At 47.4% G+C, this 23,497-nt stretch overlaps 1 protein-coding gene across 3 annotated transcripts in view; it reads left to right on the forward strand.

The window, feature by feature from the left end:
* LOC134993068 (sodium-dependent proline transporter-like) overlaps positions 1-23,497 on the forward strand; it is a 131,196-nt gene that overhangs the window by 81,531 nt on the left and 26,168 nt on the right. The window lies entirely within an intron of this gene.

The raw sequence follows: 23,497 nt of genomic DNA on the forward strand, positions 1-23,497 counted from the left end.
CCATTACAGAGCTACAGTTACAGCGCGGCTATAGAGTGCGGCCATAGAGTCCGTTAGAGTGCTACAGTTACAGCGCGGCTATAGAGACCGTTAGAGTGCTACAGTTACAGCACGGCTATAGAGACCGTTAGAGTGCTACAGTTACAGCACGGCTATAGAGACCGTTAGAGTGCTACAGTTACAGTGCGGCTATAGAGTGCGGCCATAGAGTCCGTTAGAGTGCTACAGTTACAGCGCGGCTATAGAGTGCGGCCATAGAGTCCGTTAGAGTGCTACAGTTACAGTGCGGCTATAGAGTGCGGCCATAGAGACTGTTAAAGTGCTACAGTTACAGCGCGGCTATAGAGACCGTTAGAGTGCTACAGTTACAGCGCGGCTATAGAGACTATTAGAGTGCTACAGTTACAGTGAGGCTATAGAGTGCGGCTATAGAGACTGTTACAGTGCTACAGTTACAGTGCGGCTATAGAGTGCGGCCATAGAGACCGTTAGAGTGCTACAGTTACAGCGCGGCTATAGAGACTATTAGAGTGCTACAGTTACAGCGCGGCTATAGAGTGCGGCCATAGAGACCGTTAGAGTGCTACAGTTACAGTGCGGCTATAGAGTGCGGCCATAGAGACCGTTAGAGTGCTACAGTTACAGCGCGGCCATAGAGACCGTTAGAGTGCTACAGTTAATCAGCTTTTTAGTCTTTCCTCACACTGAGCAAGATGTGCAATAACCCATCAGCAGCGAGATAGCACCTGTCTGTCTTCCTAATGCTGCTGTGTGATACTGCTGACAGCACTCAGGGGTCTATGTACTAAGCCTAGCGGAGATAAAGTGGAGAGAGAAAAAGTACCAGCCAATCAGCTCCTAACTGTCATTTTTCAAACACAGCATGTGACATGGCAGTTAGGAGCTGATTGGCTGCTACTTTATACAGGCCCCTTAGGCTGCACAGCGCACCGTATGATTTCCCTGCATAGCGTTAACGCTGAACCACAGCCCTTGGTAACTTTTACTTGTTATTCCATAATATTTGCTTTTACATCATTAGAAATATACGAGTTTGCAGTGAGAGACCAGTGGTGCACGCAGGGGGGGTTTCTGAGTACCCAGAAACCCCCCCGATCAGCAGAATCTCCTTTCTCAGAGATGGAGACAGCTCTGTCTCCATCTCAACACTGGCCGCAGCAGTGATCTCTGATCTGCAGAGTTCAATTTCTGGAAGCCGCAATGCATACCTAGGCGCTGCTCCCTCTACGTCCATTCTGCAGTGTCCTCCTCTCTCTGCCACTGGTATTGTGTGTGTGTGTGTGTGTGTGTGTGTGTGTGTGTGTGTGTGTGTGTGTGTGTGTGTGTGTGTGTGTGTGGGGGGGGGTTTTGTGTTTTGGTTTTGGATTCCGTTCCGCGGCCGTGCTTTGGATTCGGACGCGTTTTGGCAAAACCTCCATGAAATTTTTTTGTCGGATTCGGGTGTGTTTTGGATTCGGGTGTTTTTTTTTCAAAAAACCCTCAAAAACAGCTTAAATCATAGAATTTGGGGGTAATTTTGATCCTATAGTTTTATTAACCTCAATAACCATAATTTCCACTCATTTCCAGTCTATTCTGAACACCTCACACCTCACAATACTATTTTTAGTCCTAAAATTTGCACCGAGGTCGCTGGATGACTAAGCTAAGTGACCCAAGAGGGTGGCACAAACACCTGGCCCATCTAGGAGTAGCACTGCAGTGTCAGACAGGATGGCACTTAAAAAAATTGGCCCCAAACAGCACATGATGCAAAGAAAAAAAGAGGCGCAATGAGGTAGCTGTGTGACTAAGCTAAGCGACCCAAGTGGCCGACACAAACACCTGGCCCATCTAGGAGTGGCACTGCAGTGTCAGACAGGATGGCAGATTTAAAAAATTGGCCCCAAACAGCACATGATGCAAAGAAAAGAGAAAAAGAGGTGCACCAAGGTCGCTGGACGGCAAAGCTAAGCGACACAAACACCTTAATATCACAGGAATTGTTCGTTCTAATCAATGGTATTATTGGTCCAAATCACTGGAAGAAAATGACAAAATCACAGGAATTATTCATTCTAATCAATGGTATTATTGGTCCAAATCACTGGAAGAAAATGGAATGGATGGATACTTGCAGTGACACAGAGCTGCAAGATACAGCAATGGCCTACTGTATACAACTATATACTGTTGAGTCACCAAAATGCTGCACTGTAATACTATATATACTGCTCACAAAAATGCCGCACAGATATGGAATGGATACGTGCACTCAGTGACACTGAGCTGCAAGATACAGCAATGGCCTACTGTACCGTACTGCTATATATATATATATATATATATATATATATATATACTGGTGGTCAGCAAAACTCTGCACTGTCCTCCTACTATATACTGTGCACAACTACAATGCAGCACAGATATGGATAGTATACTTGACGACACAGAGGTAGAGCAATGGACTACTGTACCGTACTGCTATATATATACTGGTGATCAGCAAAATTCTGCACTGTCCTCCTACTATATACTGCGCACAACTACAATGCAGCACAGATATGGAGCGATTCAGGCAGAGAACGTAGATATTTGCAGCACACTGAGCACAGATATTTGCAGCACACAACACAGAAACTGAGAGAACGCAGCCACGTCCTCTCGCTATCATCACCACTGCACGAGTGAAAATGGCGGCGACGCGCGGCTCTTTATATGCAATACGAATCTCGCGAGAATACGACAGCAGGATGATGACGTTCGGGCGCTTTCGTGTTAACCGAGCAAGGCAGGAAGATCCGAGGCTGGCTCGAACCCGTGTAAACCACGTGCTGTTCGGGGGGGTTCGGATCTCGAGGAACCGGACCCGCTCATCTCTAATGTCCAGTATAAAAAAGGGGAATTACCGCGCTGTTGCCGGGATTTAAGTGTTTGAGCTGCCCTGATTAAAAAGAACAATTTAAATGGATGCTAACATTATGTTAAAACAAGGCGCTTGTAACAATGTGTATTCTATTTTGCAACAATTAAATGTTGCAATACTGTAGCGCAATACCTGTAAAAAAGAAAAGGATTAGTAATGTTTACAGCTCCTTTTATGTTTATTTCCAGTCCTGCCGGATTTTTCTATAATATCGGCTCCTTATCCCATTAAGATCTCTGTACGGGGTGATGGTTACCCTATCTTTCCCTATACTACCCACCTTGCGTTCAGCAGTGGTGGGATGAGATCTTTACTCCAAGCGGTGAAGTGTTTCTTCTTCGTGACCGCTGCTTGTTTCAGCTCCGTCTCCAATGTGCCGTGCTGTGCTGCGGCGGCTGTTCGGAATCCCGGCTTGTGAAGCGGAGGGGAGAGAGGTTGTTTCCTCTATGCTCTCCGTCTCCAGTGCGCCGTGCTTTGCTGCTGCGGCCGCTCGGAATCCCGGCTTCTAAGACGGACGTGAGGGATGTTGTTTCTTTTGTGCACTCTTGTAAAGCTAAGAGTGCACGGACCGTAAAAAAGCTTCCAACGCGTTTCGGACTGCACGTCCTTTATCGAGGATGTCACTGGTTTAGCCTATCTTCTTATTTATAAAAAAACTTTATTAAACAATTGTTAAAAAAAAAAAACGGGGTAATCTCTCCCCGGAAATGATGTAAAAAAAGGTGGTTTACACATGGCCCAGTTAAAAGTATCAGGTATTGCACTTAAAAAACGTATTGCACTTGAAAAAGATTGTAATAAAGGTGTATATATTATTGTATAGGTGTATATATTATTTTAAATAAAATTGTGTGGCTGTTCAGTTATTCTATATGAAGAAAGAAAAATACTTTCATCAAAAAACATTTTTTTATTAGATAAAATATGTGTTCTAAAAGTATATATATATTTTCTAGAAGTATATATGTATTTTTTTTATTTTTTTTAAAAAACATTAAGTTCTATATCCACATTGAGTCCTGCTGGTTGAAGTGTCTGGAGATTGAAGATCCATTCAGTTTCTTTCTTTTTTAATGAATCTGAGATGTTTCCTCCTCTCCAAAAAGGTTGAATTTTTTGGATTCCCATGAATTTTAATTCACTAGGGTTTTTATTATGATAGTCCAAAAAATGTTTTGAAACACTATGTGTTTGTAGTCCTTTTTTTATGTTATTTATGTGTTCCATAATTCGGGTTTTTAATTTTCTTTTGGTTTGTCCTACATATTGCAGATGACAAGGACATTCCAGTAGATATATAACACCTTCTGTATTGCAACTGATAGCGTCTTTTATTTTATATTGTTTTTTTGAAACATAAGATGTGAAAAGTTTTTCTGAACGTGTAGATGTGTTGTTGGTTGTTTTACAAGCTGAACAGTTTAAACAAAAGCTGTGCCCCACATTTCTCACTGTTCCCTCCACTACAATAAATCAAAGAACAGTGAGAAATGTGGGGCACAGCTTTTGTTTAAACTGTTCAGCTTGTAAAACAACCAACAACACATCTACACGTTCAGAAAAACTTTTCACAACTTATGTTTCAAAAAAACAATATAAAATAAAAGACGCTATCAGTTGCTTTTTTACGGTCCGTGCACTCTTAGCTTTACAAGAGTGCACAAAAGAAACAACATCCCTCACGTCCGTCTTAGAAGCCGGGATTCCGAGCGGCCGCAGCAGCAAAGCACGGCGCACTGGAGACGGAGAGCATAGAGGAAACAACCTCTCTCCCCTCCGCTTCACAAGCCGGGATTCCGAACAGCCGCCGCAGCACAGCACGGCACATTGGAGACGGAGCTGAAACAAGCAGCGGTCACGAAGAAGAAACACTTCACCGCTTGGAGTAAAGATCTCATCCCACCACTGCTGAACACAAGGTGGGTAGTATAGGGAAAGATAGGGTAACCATCACCCCGTACAGAGATCTTAATGGGATAAGGAGCCGATATTATAGAAAAATCCGGCAGGACTGGAAATAAACATAAAAGGAGCTGTAAACATTACTAATCCTTTTCTTTTTTTACAGGTATTGCGCTACAGTATTGCAACATTTAATTGTTGCAAAATAGAATACACATTGTTACAAGCGCCTTGTTTTAACATAATGTTAGCATCCATCTAATGTCCAGTAGCCTGTGTGTGTGTCTGTGTGTGTTGTGTTGTGTAATGCATGTATTGTTCTTATGTCCAGTAGCCTGTGTGTGTATTGTGCAATTTATGTATTGTTGACAGATGTTACACTGAATGGATGATAAATAATGTTAGAATGAACGGATTCTCAGCACCCGTGGTCTGAGCGGAGGTAGCTGTCAGCGGCTGAACAGACGGAAAAAAATGCGCGTTCTTAGCCAACACATCAATCTCCCCATTGGTCATTGGTCTCCGCTGAACCAGCGAAACCATCAGTAATCCATGTATTGGGAAAGGGAGAGGAAAAATAAGATTTTAAACCTACCGGTAAATCTTTTTCTCCTAGTCCGTAGAGGATGCTGGGGACTCCGTAAGGACCATGGGGGTATAGACGGGCTCCGCAGGAGACATGGGCACTCTAAGACTTTAGATGGGTGTGCACTGGCTCCTCCCTCTATGCCCCTCCTCCAGACCTCAGTTAGAGAACTGTGCCCAGAGGAGACGGACAGTACGAGGAAAGGATTTTTGTCAATCTAAGGGCAAGATACATACCAGCCCACACCATCCACACCGTATAACCTGGAACATACGCAACCAGTTAACAGTATGAACAAAACAGCATCAGCCAAAGACTGATCTTAACTGTAACATAACCCTTATGTAAGCAATAACTATATACAAGTCTTGCAGAAATATGTCCGCACTGGGACGGGCGCCCAGCATCCTCTACGGACTACGAGAAAAAGATTTACTGGTAGGTTTAAAATCTTATTTTCTCTTACATCCTAGAGGATGCTGGGGACTCCGTAAGGACCATGGGGATTATACCAAAGCTCCAGACTGGGCGGGAGAGTGCGGATGACTCTCCAGCACCGATTGAGCAAACATGAGGTCCTCATCAGCCAGGGTATCAAACTTCTAGAATTTTGCAAAGGTGTTTGAACCTGACCAAGTAGTTGCTCGGCAAAGCTGTAAAGCCGAGATGCCTCGGGCAGCCGCCCAAGAAGAGCCCACCTTCCTAGTGTAATGGGCCTTTACCGAATTTGGTAACGGCAATCCAGCCGTAGAATGAGCCTGCTGAATCGTGTTACAGATCCAGCGAGCAATAGTCTGCTTCGAAGCAGGAGCGCCAACTTTGTTGGCTGCATACAGGACAAACAGTGCTTCTGTTTTCCTAACCCGAGCCGTCCTGGCTACATAAATTTTTAAGGCCCTGACTACATCCAGGGACTTGGAGTCCTCCAAGTCACCCGTAGCCACAGGCACCACAATAGGTTGGTTCACATGAAATGATGAAACCACCTTAGGCAAAAATTGAGGATGAGTCCTCAACTCCGCTCTATCCCCATGGAAAATCAGATAGGGGCTCTTGTGAGACAAGGCCGCCAATTCGGACACCTGCCTTGCAGATGCCAAGGCCAACAACATGACCACCTTCCAAGTGAGAAATTTTAATTCAACCGTTTGAAGAGGTTCAAACCAGTGAGATTGTAGGAACCGTAATACCACGTTAAGGTCCCAAGGTGCCACTGGGGGCACAAAAGGAGGCTGGATGTGCAGCACTCCCTTTACAAAAGTGTGGACTTCTGGGAGAGAAGCCAATTCCTTCTGAAAGAAAATAGATAGGGCCGAAATCTGTACCTTAATGGAGCCTAACTTCAGGCCCATATCCACTCCTGTCTGTAGAAAGTGGAGAAAACGGCCCAGATGGAAATATTCCATAGGAGCATTCTTGGCTTCACACCAAGATACATACTTCCTCCAGATACGGTGATAATGTTTCGCCGTCAACTCCTTCCTAGCCTTTATCAGAGTAGGGATGACTTCCTCCAGAATACCTTTCCCAGCTAGGATTCGGTGTTCAGCCGCCATGCCGTCAAACGTAACCGCGGTAAGTCTTGGAACACGCAGGGCCCCTGCTGCAACAGGTCCTCCCTGAGAGGAAGAGGCCACGGATGTTCTGTGAGCATTTCCTGAAGATCTGTATACCAGGCCCTTCGAGGCCGATCTGGAACAATGAGTATTGTCTGCACTCTTTTTCGTCTTATGATTCTCAATATGTTTGAGATGAGAGGAAGAGGAGGGAACACATAGACCGACTGAAACACCCATGGTGTCACCAGGGCGTCTATCGCTACTGCCTGAGGGTCCCTTGACCTGGCACAATACCTCCGAAGCTTCTTGTTGAGGCGTGACACCATCATGTCTATTTGAGGAAGTCCCCAAAGACTTGTCATCTCTGCAAAAACTTCTTGATGAAGTCCCCACTCTCCTGGATGGAGATCGTGCCTGCTGAGGAAGTCTGCTTCCCAGTTGTCCACTCCCGGAATGAAGACTGCTGACAGAGCGCTTACGTGATTTTCCACCCAGCGAAGAATCCTAGTGGCTTCCGCCATTGCCACTCTGCTCCTTGTCCAGCCTTGGCGGTTTACATGAGCCACGGCTGTGACGTTGTCTGATTGAATCAGAACCGGTAGGTCGCGAAGAAGATTCTCCGCTTGTCGTAGGCCGTTGTATATGGCCCTCAATTCCAGTACGTTGATGTGTAGACAATCCTCCTGGCTTGACTATATTCCCTGAAAATTTCTTCCTTGTGTGACTGCTCCCCATCCTCGGAGGCTCGCGTCCGTGGGTCACCAGTACCCAGTCTTGAGTGCCGAACCTGCGACCCTCTAGAAGGTGAGCACTCTGCAGCCACCATAGAAGAGACACCCTGGCCCTTGGGGACAGGCTTATTTTCTGATGTATTTGAAGATGGGACCCGGACCACTTGTCCAGAAGGTCCCACTAAAAAGTCCTCGCATGGAACCTGCCGAAGGGGATGGCCTCGTAGGCCGCCACCATTTTTCCCAGAACTTGAGTGCATTGATGAACTGACACTCTTTTTGGTTTTAGCAGGTCTCTGACCATGTTCTGGAGTTCCTGGGCTTTTTCCATTTGGAGAAAAACCCTTTTCTGTTCCGTGTCCAGAATCATGCCTAAGAATGATAGCCGAGTCGTTGGAACCAATTGTGACTTTGGTAGATTTAGAATCCAACCGTGCTGCTGCAGCACTCTCAGGGAGAGCGACACGCTTTTCAGCAATTGATCTCTCGATCTCGCTTTTATCAGGAGATCGTCCAAGTACGGGATAATTGTGACTCCCTGCCTGCGCAGGAGTACCATAATTTCCGCCATTACTTTGGTGAAAATCCTCGGGGCCGTGGAAAGCCCAAACGGCAACGTCTGAAACTGGTAATGACAGTCCTGTACAGCGAATCTCAGGTACGCCTGATGAGGGGGATATATGGGGACATGAAGGTACGCATCCTTTATGTCTAGTGACACCATAAAATCCCCACCTTCCTGGCTGGATATCACTGCCCGGAGCGATTCCATCTTGAACTTGAACTTTTTCAAGTACAGGTTCAGGGATTTTAGATTCAGAATGGGTCTGACCGAGCCATCCGGCTTCGGGACCACAAACAGGGTCGAATAGTACCCCTTCCCCTGTTGGACTAGGGGACCCTTGATAATCACTTGCTGTTGACACAGCTTTTGAATTTCAGCTAAAACTATTTCCTTCTCTGGGGGAGAAGCTGGCAAAGCCGACTTGAAGAATTGGCGAGGAGGCACGTCTTCGAACTCCAGTTTGTAGCCTTGGGATACAATTTCCATCGCCCAAGGATCCACGTCTGACAGAACCCAGACCTGGCTGAAGAGTCGAAGACGTGCCCCCACAGGTGCGGACTCCCTCAGTGGAGCCCCAGCATCATGCGGTGGCAGTGACGTGCGGTGGGATCACAGGTTGGGGAGGCACTGGCAGCTAACAAGCCCCCCCCCCGGAAAAAAAAAAGTGTGGTCCCCCAACACATCAGGAAAACCAGCACTAGGCAGAACCAGCCAGGGGGAGTAATGCCATAGCAGGGGAGACACTCAGTGTGGGGTCCCCCTGCCATAACATTAATCTGCCCCCCAGCCAGTCAGCCCAGGGTTGGAATTCCTCGGAAAGTGGGAACCCCAAAAAATAAAAATGGGGTCCCCCCTCCCGAGCAATAACCAGCACTGGGCTGATAGCCCAGTGCTATGCCCCGCACCCCTGGTGGTGGTGGGTGCGGGGTTCATTGTGTGTTAATATTGTTCTTTACAGGTGGCCTACAGGTCCCAGCAAGCCTGCCCCAGCATGCTGGCACTTGGAGAACCACAAGTGCCAGCATGCCCGGACATAAAGGGCCTGCTGGCACCTGTAGTCCACCTGCAAAGAATAGTAATATTGTTCTTTACAGGTAGCCTACAGGTCCCAGCAAGCCTGTCCCAGCATGCTGGCACTTGGAGAACCACAAGTGCCAGCATGCCCGGACATAAAGGGCCCGCTGGCACCTATAGTCCACCTGTAAAGAAAATATTAAAATAAAACGCCACACGTCTTGAAAAGAAGCTTTATTTAACTGGGTCTTCACCTGGGGGCGGCGGCCGTTAAGCTCTTTTGCGTGGCCGCCGCCTTCCCAGGGCTTCCGGCGTCTTCACCTGGGGGGCGCCACCCCCCCAGGGCTTCCAGCGTCTTCACCTGGTGGGCGGCGGCTGCTAAGCTCTTTTGCATAGCCGCCGCCCAGCCAGGACTTCCAGCCGTCTTCTTTCTTCAGGAGCTCTTCACAGCTCCTCCTCCGCCGTCGAACTGACTCTCCTCCGCCTCGCGCTGACTTATATAAGTCAGCCGGAGGGGGCGGGGCGATGACGCGGCGAGCCAATCATTGGCTCGCGGCGGCCATCTTGAATTTCAAAAATGACGCTGAGGCGCCATTTTTTAAACTGGAACCGCTCCGCTGCCAAACTCTGCAGATAAAGGTAATTTTCCGCCGCCGCAACCCGCCGCCTGCTCCACCGCCGCCCGCACCACCGCCGCCGCATCCCGCCGCCCACACAATCGCCGCATTCAGCCGCCCGCACAGTGATTGACAGCGGATCCAGTGACGGATCCGCTGGCCAATCACTGTAGCCTCACTGACAGGGACGTGCTTTCATAGGTTGAAAGCACGTCCCTGTAGGAAAGCGGCACCACTAATGGTGTCGCTTTCCCATACATTTTCAATGGGCTTTTACAGCCCACGGCTAGTCCCCGCCCGTGTCCGCCCCCCGCTCCCCATATTATCCCCAGAGATAACGGGAGGCACCACGATCGGTGCCTCCCAAACACATAAGGAGGGGAGCAATGATCAGAATAATATTAAGAAGATACATATGACACAGAATATGTGTCATATGCATCTTCTTTGTATTATCTTAATCATTAATGACAGGGGAGGCACTGCCTCCCCTGCCTCCCCTGACTGCACGTCCCTGTGCGGTGGATTTAGTAGAAGCCGGGGAGGACTTTTATTCCTGGGAACTAGCCGTAGCCGGCATTCTTTTCCCTCTACCCTTATCTCTGGCGAGGAAGGAAGAGCCCCGACCTCTTCTGGACTTATGCGACCGAAAGGACTGCATCTGATATTGTGGTGTTTTCTTTTGCTGTGGGGGAACATAAGGCAAAAAAGAAGATTTACCCGCAGTAGCTGTGGAAACCAGGTCCGCGAGACCCTCCCCAAATAAAACTTCACCCTTGTAAGGCAAAGTTTCCATATGTCTCTTCGAGTCGGCATCACCCGTCCATTGGCGGGTCCACAGGGCTCGCCTAGCAGAAATAGCCATGGCGTTGGCTCTTGAACCTAACAGCCCAACGTCTCTCGCAGCATCTCTCATATATAACGCTGCGTCTTTAATGTGACCCAAGGTCAATAAAATGCTATCCCTATCTAGGGTGTCATTGTCAGATGACAAGTTATCTGCTCATGCTGCTACGGCGCTACAAACCCATGCCGATGCCACTGCCGGTCTGAGCAAGGCACCCGTATGTGTATAAATTGATTTTAAGGTAGTTTCCTGTCTGCGATCAGCAGGATCCCTGAGGGCTGCCGTGTCTGGAGATGGTAACGCCACCTTTGTTTTGGACAAGCGCGTCAAAGCCTTGTCTACCCTGGGCGAGGATTCCCGCCGTACCCTTTTTTGTGCGGGGAAAGGGTACACCATAATAATTCTCTTGGGAATCTGCAGTCTCTTGTCTGGAGTTTCCCAAGCCTTTTCATATAAAGCGTTCAGTTCATGAGATGGGGGAATGGTTACCTCAGGTTTCTTTTCCTTAAACATTTGCACCCTCGTGTCAGGGACAGAGGGGTCATCTGTGATATGCAAAACATCTTTTATTGCAATAATCATATAATGAATACTTGTTTTGGCCACCCTTGGGTGCAACCTCGCATCATCGTAGTCGACACTGGAGTCAGAATCTGTGTCGGTACCAGTGTCTGCTACTTCGGACAGGGGACGTTTCTGAGACCCTGAAGGGCCCTGTGACACAGTCAAAGCCATGGATTGACTCCCTGTTTTTTCCCTGGACTCTGCTTTGTCCAATCTCTTATGTAATAAAGACACATTTGCATTTAAACCATTCCACATATCCAACCAAATAATAAATAAGCAGGTGCGCGACCAACAGCAGCAGGTAAGAGGAACGTCAATTCCTCAAAACTAAACAATAGAGAAAAGGATATGTATACCAGCGCTGGCTGAACAGATTAATCAGTTAAAATATTAATAATAATAATAAGGATGGTTTGCTCTATGTAAAAAAGTAACAATTTATTTGACATAACACATGTAACAAATCTAAAAAGAAGGAATTCCTGTTGCCATAAGGTGGCGATAAAACTAAAATATATCTTATCTGGATAAAATTGAGGAAGCTGGATTATACCAGTGAAACGCGTTGAGCCTACTCTACCTATCTGGACTTGAGCTTACTATATCTATCTGGACTTTGTTCTCCAAACCGGCCCGCAAAGCCGTGTCATCCTTCGGCACAATTTGGACTCCTCTCCCATCACTGGACCCTATCATCAAATTGGTCTATTCTACCCCTACAGCTACAAATGGACTTGTTCCAACGCTGATGCTTACCAACGTGGGGATCTGGTAATTATTTACCCATTACAGTGAATGCACCAAGGGAGGCTGTCCTAGCCTTTAGGAATGGACAATTCTAATACAGGAGAATGTGAAATTTATGAAATTTTATCCAGATAAGATATATTTTAGTTTTATCGCCACCTTGTGGCAACAGGAATTCCTTCTTTTTAGATTTGTTACATGTGTTATGTCAAATAAATTGTTACTTTTTTACATAGAGCAAACCATCCTTATTATTATTATTATTAATAATATTTTAACTGATTAATCTATTCAGCCAGCGCTGGTATACATATCCTTTTCACATATCCAACCAATCAGGTGTCGGCGTTGCCGACGGAGACACCACAATCATCTGCTCCACCTCCTCCTTAGATGAGCCTTCCGCTTCAGACATGCCGACACCCCCACACACTCAGGGATATATCTATATATGGAGACAGTCCCCCAATAAGGCCCTTTGGAGAGACAGAGAGAGAGTATGCCAGCACACACCCAGCGCCACCGGACACTGGAATAAAATCCCAGTCAGTACAGCGCTTTTATATAAATATATAATATACTCACTGCGCCAATTAAATGTCCCCCCCCCCCCCTCCTCTTTTTTGCCCTCTGTAACCGTGTTAGGCAGGGGAGAGTCCGGGGAGCCAGCTTCTCTGCAGTGTGCTGTGGAGAAAATGGCGCTGGTTAGTGCTGGATATCAAGCTCCGCCCCCTGACCGGCGGGCTTCGGTCCCGCTCAAATTATTTATACTGCCGGGGGTTTTTCAATATACTGCCTCCGCAGTATCTAAACTGTCTGCCAGTGTCCCTTGAGGTTAATATTGCTGCCCAGGGTGCCGACCCTGCGCCCTGCACCCTTACAGTGCCCTCTGTGTGTGTATGTGTGGGAGCAATGGCGTGCAGCGTTACCGCTGCGCGTTACCTCAGTGAAGAACTTGAAGTCTTCTGCCGCCTTTGAAGTCTTCTTTCTTCTTATACTCTCGGCTTCTATCTTCCGGCTCTGTGAGGAGGACGGCGGTGCGGCTCCGGGACGAACGACGAGGGTGAGACCTGCGTTCCGACCCTCTGGAGCTAATGGTGTCCAGTAGCCTAAGAAGCAGGGCCTATCAGTTAAGTAGGTCTGCTTCTCTCCCCTCAGTCCCACGATGCAGGGAGCCTGTTGCCAGCAGTGCTCCCTGAAAATAAAAAACCTAACAAAAGTCTTTTTCAGAGAAACTCAGGAGAGCTCCCCTGTAGTGCACCCAGTCTCCTCTGGGCACAGGATCTAACTGAGGTCTGGAGGAGGGGCATAGAGGGAGGAGCCAGTGCACACCCATCTAAAGTCTTTAGAGTGCCCATGTCTCCTGCGGACCCGTCTATATCCCATGGTCCTTACGGAGTCCCCAGCATCCTCTAGGACGTAAGAGAAAGCTGGATTTACACAGTGTCAGGACAGGCTATTTTTGTGAATCCGTTGTACTCAGACCAACCGAAGGAGCAGATGCTCCTGAATGCAGGAAACAAGGAGGACGAAGATAATTCCTTTTCACATATTTTATTAACGGCAACAGATCTTAATGTGGCTGAAGAAAGTCTGTGACTAATTAATTCAGGGTTGGCGAACTGTAGTGAATGAGGTCACTGGACTCCTGAAGCATGAAGTTGGTGAATGTAGAGAGGTGGTTTGTTGAATGATGAAGAGGCGTGGCTGAGGAACTACAACGAGGTCTGTAGGATGATGTAGAAGCGTGAGAAGAACTGCGAAGAATTGGTTTCTGGATGGTATGAGAATGTGAATGACGAACTGTAAAGAATGTCCACTGAATGATACGAAGTCGTGACTGAAGAACTGTGAAGAATATACTTTGGATGATACGAAGACGTGACTGAAGAACTGTGAAGAATATACCTTGGATGATACGAATACGTGACTGAAGAACTGTGAAGAAGTGTTTGCTCAGTGAAGCAAAGACGGGGCTGAGGAACTGTGAAGATGTGTTTGCTGGATGATGCTTGGCATTAGCGATATGCGCTATGTGCTGGCTCCACTATACCTCTGTGTCTCCATGGTAAGCTCTTTGTGGGTTAATTGTGCTTTTAACCTTTCCTTTGTGTGTGTGTGCTGTCACATTTACAATATGTCAGGCAAGGAGTGTCTTTCATGTACGGCAGAGTGTTCCTCTTCCCCAGGGAGCTCACTACTATGTACTCAGTGTAGTGCACCCTCCCAGGCTAGCGGGGTGGAATCAGCATGGCTGGATTCCATAAAGTAATTTCTAATAATTCTACTAAATTATCCTGCAATGAGAAAGAGACACAATACTTAAGACAGTCTGTGGATGAGTTTATGAACAGAGACTCAGTCCCCAAACCAGCGTCTCAGTCCCCTACCATTTGTCGGCTAAAACGTACTCTGGCCCATGTCCTGCAGTCTGACTCTGATGATGAAGGGTCAGACATGGAGGAGGGGGAGGTGGACTCAGTGGTGGGGGAGGCTGCTCTGTCACAGGGAATAGAGGCTCTCATAGAAGCTATCAGAGACGTTCTACAAAAATTTCTGATAAGGTGACAGAGGAGTGTGAAGAATCTTATTTTAATGTAAAAAAGAAATCCTCAGCCACTTTTCCTGTGTCAAAGGAACTGAATACCCTGTTTGAAGAACCGTGGGTTAATCCTGATAGGAAATTTCAAATCCCTAAGAGGTTACTCTCATCCTTTCCCTTTCCTCCTACGGATAGGAAAAAATGGGAAAATCCACCAATAGTGGAGGCATCAGTATCCAGGCTGTCACGGAAAATAGTATTGGGGGTCATTCCGAGTTGATCGCTAGCTGCTTTTGTTCGCTGCACAGCGATCAGGCAAAAAAATGGCACTTCTGCGCATGCGTATGCGGCACAATGCACACGCGCGTCGTACTTTTACAACGAACGATGTAGTTTCACACAAGGTCTAGCAAAACTTTTCAGTCGCACTTCTGGCCGCAGAGTGATTGACATGAAGAGGGCATTTCTGGGTGTCAACTGACCGTTTTCAGGGAGTGTTCAAAAAAAGGCAGGCGTGGCTGGGCGAACGCAGGGCGTGTTCATGACGTCAAAACAGGAACTGAATAGTCTGAAGTGATCACAAGCACTGAGTAGGTCTGAAGCTACTCTGAAACTGCACAAAATAATTTTGTAGCCGCTCTGCGATCCCTTCGTTCGCACTTCTGCTAAGCTAAAATACACTCCCAGTGGGCGGCGGCATAGCATTTGTACGGCTGCTAAAAACTGCTAGCGAGCGAACAACTCGGAATGACCACCATTGCCCGTCCCTGGTGCAGCCTCCCTAAAAGACACTGCTGATCGTAGAATTGAGACCACACTCATATATTTGTACACAGCTGCTGGGGTGGCCCAGAGACCCACTATAGCATGTGCGTGGATCACTAAAGCCATTGCTAAATGGTCAGGTAACCTAATTGAAGGGTTAGATTACTTATCTAGGGGGGAGATTGTTTTACTCCTACAACATATACAGGACTCTGCGAACTTTATGGTGGAAGCCATAAAAGAAATAGGCTTGCTTAATGTTTGGCAGTGTCAGCATGCAGGGGCTTATGGTTACGCCAGTGGACTGCTGATGCGGACTACAGGAAAGGCGTGGAAGGCCTACCATTTACACGTGGAAGGCCTACCATTTACAGGAGAGGCCTTATTGGAGATGAACTGGTTAAATGGATCTCCAAAGCTACTGCAGGTTAGTCCACATATCTTCCTTCCGCAGCTCCCCCAGTCAGGCAGACCTACTCAGCTTCCAATTTGCAATCCTTTCGGACTGCCAAATTTAAGGGCAAAACCAGAGGTTCTTCTACAGCCACCAGAGCTGCTAGAGGTAAACCACGCAAACTAGCAACTGCCAGTTCTCAGGAACAGAGTTTAAACTCTGCTTCCTCAAAGCCCTCAGCATGACGGTGGGTGGTAGCCCGGCTAAAATTCTTCAGTCACATCTGGACAAGTTTGTGCCAGGATCCCTGGGTCATAACTCTTATTTCCTATGGCTACAGACTGGAGTTCCAGGAGCTGTCACCTCACAGATTCTTCAAATCAGGCTTACCAGTTTCACAAGAGGCATGTATGACTTTACAAGACGCCATTCAAAAACTGGTACAGACTCAGGTCATTGTTCCAGTTCCACCTCATCTGCAAAACAAAGTGTATTATTCCAACTTGTTAGTAGTACCGAAACCGGACGGTTCGGTAAGACCGATATTGAACCCGTACTTACGAGTGTTCAAATTCAAGATGGAGTCTCAGGTCTGGAGGAAGGGGAATTCCTAGTGTCTCTGGATATCAAGGGTGCGCACCTTCACATTCCGATCTGGCTGCCTCATCAGGCTTATCTACGGTTTGCACTACAGGACTGTCACTACCAGTTCCAGGCCCTGCCATGTGGTCTCTCCCCGGCACCGAGGGTGTTCACCAAGGTGATGGCAGTGATAATGTTTCTCCTCTGCAAACGGAGTGAACATAATTCTGTACCTGGACGATCTTCTGATAAAGGCGCCGTCCAGGGAGAGGTTGTTGGACAGCATTGCCCTCTCAACCCGACTATTCTGGGATCACAGGTGGATTCTGAACCTTCCGAAATCTCACCTAGAGCCAACACGGAGGCTTCCATTCCTGGGAATGATACTGGACACAGAGTCGCAGAAAGTGTTCCTTCCATTGGAAAAGGCAATGGTAATCCAGTCGATGGTTCGGGATGTCCTAAAGCCAACCCAAACATCGGTGCATCTATGCATTTGCCTTCTGGGGAAAATGGTAGCCTCTTACGAGACACTTCAATATGGAAGGTTTCATGCAAGACCCTTCCAGCTCGATCTGTTGGACAAATGGTCTGGATTGCATCTTCACATGCACCAGAGGATCCGTCTGTCACCAAGAGCCAGGATTTCTCTTCTATGGTGGCTTCAGACTTGTCACCTAATCGAGGGTAGATGGTTCAGGATTCAGAATTGGATTCTACTAACCACAGACGCAAGCCTCAGAGGTTGGGGAGCAGTCACCCAGGGGGTGCAGTTTCAGGGAAGATGGTCAAGTTAGGAAGTCGTCCTTTCGATCAACATTCTGGAACTCAGGGCTATATACAACGCCCTTCTGCAGGCCTCATATCTTCTTCAAGATCAGGCCATTCAAGTCCAGTCGGACAATGTGATGGCGGTAACATACATAAACCGTCAGGGCAGAACGAAAAGCAGAGCAGCACTGTCAGAGGTGACAAGAATTCTCCTCTGGGCAGAAAAACATGCTGTGGTGTTGTCAGTGGTCTTCATTCCGGGAGTAGACAGCTGGGAAGCAGACTTCCTCAGCTGACATGACTTGCACCTGGGGGAGTGGGGCGTTCACCCGGTGGTGTTCAGGTGCTTGACACGTCGGTGGGGAAATCCACAAATTGACATGATGGCCTCTCGTCTCAACAAGAAGCTCAAGCGGTATTATTCCAGGTCGAGAGACCCACAGGCAGTGGTGGTAGATGCTCTGACGACTCCATGAGTCTACCAGATGGTGTACGTGTTTCCTCCACTTTCTCTGATCCCAAGAATTCTCAAAAGAATAAAAAGGGAAAAGGTTCAAGCAATACTCATTGCTCCGGACTGGCCAAGAAGGGCCTGGTACGCAGTTCTTCTAGAGATGCTACTCGAAGATCCGTGGCCTCTACCTCTTCGCGAGGATCTTCTGCAACAGGGCCCATTCATCTATCAAGACTTCCGGTGGCTCCGTTTGACGGCATGGAAGTTGAACGTCTGATTCTAGCCCGGTGAGGAATCCCTGTCAAGGTCATCCCTACTATGATCCATGCTAGAAAGGGGGTAACGTCTAAACATTACCACCGTATTTGGAAGAAATACATCTCTTGGTGTGAGAGCAGAAAAAATTCTGCGGTGGAATTTCATTTGGGTCGTTTACTGTTTTTCTGCAGGCAGTTGTGGATGTGGGCCTACGTCTGGGCGCCATAAAAGTCCAGATTTTGGCTTTACCCATTTTCTTTCAGAAACCATTGGCTTCTCTCCCTGAGGTCCAGATGTTCTTGAAAGGTGTTCTGCACATCCAACCTCCCTTTGTGCCTCCCACGGCACCGTGGGATCTCAATTTGGTGCTGCAGTTCCTCCAATTGGACTGGTTTGAACTGTTACAGGAGGTAAACGTAAACTATCTTACATGTTAGACCATCACACTGTTGGCCTTGGCTTCAGCAAGACGTGTGTCAGAAATGGGGGCATTGTCTCAAGAGCCCCTACCAGATTTTCCATGAGGACAGAGCTGAACTCGTCAGCAATTTCTTCCTAAGGTGGTGTCTGCGTTTCACATCAACCAACCTATTGTGGTTCCGGTGGTTACCGACACCTCTGCTACTTCAAAGTCTTTGGATGTTGTGAGGGCTTTGAAGGTGTATGTAAAGCAAACAGCTCGTCGCAGAAAATTGGACTCGCTGTTTATTCTTTATGATCCCAATAAGATTGGGTGTCCTGCTTCAAAGCAGTCCATTGCGCGCTGGATCAGGTTTACTATCCAGCATGCTTATTCCACGGCAGGATTGCCGGTTCCTAAATCTGTACAGGCCCTCTCTGCTAGGTCGGTGGGTTCTACCTGGGCGGCAGCCCGAGGTGTCTCGGCTTTACAGCTCTGCCGAGCAGCTACTTGGTCAGGTTCGAAGTTCGAACACGTTTGCTAAGTTCTACAAGTTCGATACTTTGGCCTCTGAGGGCCTTCAGTTTGGTCAATCAGTTCTGCAGGAACCTCAGCACTCTCCCACCCGGTTTGGGCGCTTTGGTACTTCCCCATGGTACTAAATGGATTCCCAGTATCCTCTAGGACGTAAGAGAAAATAGGATTTTAATTACCTACCGGTAAATCCTTTTCTCGTAGTCCGTAGAGGATACTGGGCGCCTGCCCGGTGCTTAGTCCTTCCTGCACTGTTACTTGGTTAAGTATTGTTGTTTGGTTCGGGTGGTCTTCAGTATGCCGAATGTCGGGATCCCGGCGCACAGTATACCGGCGCCGGAATCCCGACACCCGGCATATATTCTCCCTCGTGGGGGTCCACGAACCCCCTAGAGGAAGAATAAAATAGCATGGCGCGCGTAGCGAACCCGCAAGGGGCTCCTTTGCGCTCGCCACGGTGTCGGTATGCCGGCGGTCGGGCTCCCGGCGCCGGTATGCTGGTCGCCGGGAGCCCAGCCGCCGGCATACCATACTACACCCGTTTGGTTCAGCTGTTGCTGTTCCTGTTTTTAAGTTTTGGTTAGCATGGCTTCCTCTTGTTCTGTGTGTGCTGGTTCGGAATCTCACGACTATCCTTTTCTATATCCTTCTCTCAAAGTATGTCCGTCTCCTCGGCACAGTTTCCTAGACTGAGTCTGGTAGGAGGGGCATAGAGGGAGGAGCCAGCCCACACTATCAAATTCTTAAAGTGCCCATGGCTCCTAGTGGACCCGTCTATACCCCATGGTACTAAATGGATTCCCAGTATCCTCTACAGACTACAAGAAAAGGATTTACCGGTAGGTAATTTAAAATCCTATTTTTTACCTGAAAAATTGGCTTGGGAAATCGGACAATGGGAAAAATCGTGTTCCACCACACAATATCCGATTTTCCCACCAGGACAAATGGTCAGATTACTGAGTACGCAAACACACTGGTTGATATTGGGAGATTGTGGTGAGATTTTTGCTCCTGCCCGATAGATGGGATGATCGATAGCTTGTACTTGTGGGCAAGATATTCCCGATTTATCGGCGTAAAGCCAAACAATGGTTGATACACACTATACGATAAAACAGGCCGATGTCACAATTATAGGCAAATCAGCCAGTAATTGTATAGGGTCACTTAGCGGCAGCTCTCTGCTATGCAGCAGCAGGGTTTCTGCAAGTGGCTTAGAGAGGAAAGGTTCCCTCACAGAGCCCTGACTCCCAGGTCTGACCTGCTGATCACACTCTGACATGGGGTCACGGTGCCATCTGGTGGCGGAAAAGTGTACAGCTGGACCAGGAACATAGATCAACACAAATTACACAATCACCTGGTAATATGCTGTGTGACACGTATGTAACAGTTATGTGATGTGTGTGACACCTGTATGTGACCATTATGTGACGTGTGTGACACTTGTATGTGACCGTTATGTGGCGTGTGTGACACCTGTGTGTGATAGTTATGTGACGTGTGTGACACCTGTATGTGACCGTTATGTGACGTGTGCGACACCTGTATGTGACGTGTGGGACACCTCTATGTGATGTGTGTGTGACACCTGTATGTGATAGTTATGTGACGTGTGTGACACCTGTATGTGACTTGTGTGACACCTGTATGTGACCGTTATGTGACGTGTGTGTGACACCTGTATGTGACCGTTATGTGACGTGTGTGTGACGTGACCATTATGTGATGTGTGTGACACCTGTATGTGACCGTTATGTGACGTGTGTGACACCTGTATGTGACCGTTATGTGACGTGTGTGTGACACCTGTATGTGACCGTTATGTGACGTGTGTGTGACACCTGTATGTGACCATTATGTGACGTGTGTGTGACACCTGTATGTGACCGTGATGTGGCGTGTGTGACACCTGTATGTGACCATTATGTGACGTGTGTGACACCTGTATGTGACCATTATGTGACGTGTGTGACACCTGTATGTGACCGTGATGTGGCGTGTGTGACACCTGTATGTGACCGTGATGTGGCGTGTGTGACACCTGTATGTGACCGTTATGTGACCGTTATGTGATGTGTGTGACACCTGTATGTGACAGTTATGTGATGTGTGTGACACCTGTATGTGACAGTTATGGGACGTGTGTTACCATTATGTTGCTTGTGTGACACCTGTATGTGACTGTTATGTGACGTGTGCGACACCTGTATGTGACGTGTGGGACACCTCTATGTGATGTGTGTGACACCTGTATGTGATAGTTATGTGACGTGTGTGACACCTGTATGTGATGTGTGTGACACCTGTATGTGACCGTTATGTGACGTGTGTGTGACACCTGTATGTGACCGTTATGTGACGTGTGTGTGACGTGACCATTATGTGATGTGTGTGACACCTGTATGTGACCGTTATGTGACGTGTGTGACACCTGTATGTGATGTGTGTGACACCTGTATGTGACCGTTATGTGACGTGTGTGTGACACCTGTATGTGACCGTTATGTGACGTGTGTGTGACACCTGTATGTGACCATTATGTGACATGTGTGACACCTGTATGTGACCGTGATGTGGCGTGTGTGACACCTGTATGTGACCATTATGTGACGTGTGTGACACCTGTATGTGACCATTATGTGACGTGTGTGACACCTGTATGTGACCGTGATGTGGCGTGTGTGACACCTGTATGTGACCGTGATGTGGCGTGTGTGACACCTGTATGTGACCGTTATGTGACCGTTATGTGATGTGTGTGACACCTGTATGTGACAGTTATGTGATGTGTGTGACACCTGTATGTGACAGTTATGGGACGTGTGTTACCATTATGTTGCTTGTGTGACACCTGTATGTGACAGTTATGTGACGTGTGTGACACCTGTATGTGACTGTTATGTGATGTGTGTGACACCTGTATGTGATGTGTGTGAGACCTGTATGTGATAGTTATGTGACGTGTGTGACACCTGTATGGGATGTGTGTGATGTGTGTGACACCTGTATGTGATAGTTATGTGACGTGTGTGACACCTGTATGGGATGTGTGTGATGTGTGTGACACCTGTATGTGATAGTTATGTGACGTGTGTGACACCTGTATGTGACCATTATGTGATGTGTGTGACACCTGTATGTGACCGTTATGTGACGTGTGTGACACCTGTATGTGACCGTTATGTGACATGTGTGACACCTGTATGTGACCGTTGTGTGGCATGTGTGACACCTGTATGTGACGTGTGTGACACCTCTATGTGACCGTTGTGTGGCATGTGTGACACCTGTATGTGACTGTTATGTGACGTGTGGGACACCTGTATGTGACAGTTATGTGACGTGTGTGAAACCTGTATGTGATGTGTCTGATGTGTGTGACACCTGTATGTGACAGTTATGTGACATGTGTGTGACACCTGTATGTGACCATTATGTGACCTGTGAGACACCTGTATGTGACCGTTATGTGACCTGTGTGACACCTGTATGTGACCATTATGTGACGTTTGTGTGTGACACCTGTATGTGACCATTATGTGACATGTGTGACACCTGTATATGACTGTTATGTGACGTGTGGGACACCTGTTTGTGACAGTTATGTGACGTGTGTGACCATTATGTGACGTGTGTGACACCTGTATGTGACAGTTATGTGACACCTGTATGTAACAGTTATGTGATGTGTGTGACACCTGTATGTGACAGTTATGTGATGTGTGTGACACCTGTATGTGACAGTTATGTGACGTGTGTGACACCTGTATGTAACAGTTATGTGATGTGTGTGACACCTGTATGTGACAGTTATGTGATGTGTGTGACACCTGTATGTGACAGTTATGTGACGTGTGTGACACCTGTATGTGACAGTTATGTGACGTGTGTGACACCTGTATGTGACCGTTATGTGACCTGTGTGACACCTGTATGTGACCATTATGTGACGTGTGTGTGTGACACCTGTATGTGACGTGTGTGACACCTGTATGTGTTCGTTATGTGATGTGTGTGACACCTGTATGTGACAGTTATGTGCTGTGTGTGACACCTGTATGTGACCGTTATGTGACGTTTGTGACACCTGTATGTGACCGTTATGTGACATGTGTGACACCTGTATGTGACCATTATGTGATGTGTGTGACACCTGTATGTGATGTGTGTGACACCTGTATGTGACAGTTATGTGACATGTGTGACACCTGTATGTGACCATTATGTGATGTGTGTGACACCTGTATGTGATGTGTGTGACACCTGTATGTGACCGTTATGTGACGTTTGTGACACCTGTATGTGACCGTTATGTGACATGTGTGACACCTGTATGTGACCATTATGTGATGTGTGTGACACCTGTATGTGATGTGTGGGACACCTGTATGTGATAGTTATGTGACATGTGTGACACCTGTATGTGACCATTAAGTGACGTGTGTGACACCTGTATGTGACAGTTATGTGACACCTGTATGTAACAGTTATGTGATGTGTGTGACACCTGTATGTGACAGTTATGTGATGTGTGTGACACCTGTATGTGACAGTTATGTGACGTGTGTGACACCTGTATGTGACAGTTATGTGACGTGTGTGACACCTGTATGTGACCATTATGTGATGTGTGTGACACCTGTATGTGACCATTATGTGACATGTGCGTGTGACACCTGTATGTGAGCATTGTGACGTGTGTGACACCTGTATGTGACCGTTATGTG

The sequence above is a fragment of the Pseudophryne corroboree genome, chromosome 2, assembly GCF_028390025.1.
Source record: "Pseudophryne corroboree isolate aPseCor3 chromosome 2, aPseCor3.hap2, whole genome shotgun sequence".
NCBI classification, from domain to species: domain Eukaryota; kingdom Metazoa; phylum Chordata; class Amphibia; order Anura; family Myobatrachidae; genus Pseudophryne; species Pseudophryne corroboree.